Consider the following 435-nt stretch of genomic DNA (forward strand, 5'->3'; position numbering starts at 1 on the left):
AAAAGAAAGCACAGAGGTCTCTGCAATCTGATAGAAGTTGAAGTAATAAAAGCAGCAAACTGAAGATGCACAAATGCCACCTTTTCAACTCTGCTGCTGTTAAAAAAAATAAAAAAAAAAAGAACAAAACGAAAACCCCACAAAACATCAGTAGGGTACAACCAGCCTGTCACAATCCAGTTTTTGAGTTGGCTCTAAATCCAGAGCATAGTCCTGTTCTCACACACACTGAGAATACCTTGATAAACAGGGGTGAATTTCATGGGAGCTCAGAATTTGGTTTTTTTTTTGCTGAGATTCTGCAAAAATGCCTTTTTCCTCCAGATCACTCACAAGTAATTGAAGGTACAGGATGGCTGTCAAAACAGTTTCAGCAATAGCAAAAATCTTGCTCAAGCAGATCAGTTCTGTCTTGTCCAAACAAACTACATCAAG

Source organism: Egretta garzetta, unplaced genomic scaffold (assembly GCF_000687185.1).
Source record: "Egretta garzetta isolate BGI_Z169 unplaced genomic scaffold, ASM68718v1 scaffold64, whole genome shotgun sequence".
NCBI classification, from domain to species: domain Eukaryota; kingdom Metazoa; phylum Chordata; class Aves; order Pelecaniformes; family Ardeidae; genus Egretta; species Egretta garzetta.